The sequence below is a fragment of the Crocuta crocuta genome, unplaced genomic scaffold, assembly GCF_008692635.1.
Source record: "Crocuta crocuta isolate KB4526 unplaced genomic scaffold, BGI_CrCroc_1.0 scaffold339, whole genome shotgun sequence".
In the NCBI taxonomy this organism is placed as follows: Eukaryota; Metazoa; Chordata; class Mammalia; order Carnivora; family Hyaenidae; genus Crocuta; species Crocuta crocuta.
Genome location: NW_027530357.1, coordinates 5,293,913 through 5,294,268, shown reverse-complemented (window position 1 = coordinate 5,294,268; position 356 = coordinate 5,293,913).

Sequence of the window (356 nt, the reverse complement as noted above, 5' to 3'; positions counted from 1 at the left end):
TGGAATTAAAAAACAAAAATTCAGGAGGCGGGCGGGCGGGCAGCCGATCCGACAGGAGGGGGAAAGGCTGCTTATCGCGGGCGCGGGCAGCACAAGGCAAAGCCTTCCACATTTAGGGGGAAAAAAACAGGGGGAATAGGGGAGGGGAAGGGGGGTGTGATTGCAACAGAGGGTGGGCGTTCGAAGTGCGACCCAGAATCCGCAGCTTTGAGACTTCCACATGCAAATTCCACGCCGAGCGCCGCGCTCACAAATGATTTTTAAAGAGCCAAATAAACACTGGATGGGATCCAAGGCGAGGGAGAGACGATCCAAAAGGGGGAGAATCGGCGAGAGGCGAACGGCGGGGAGAGACT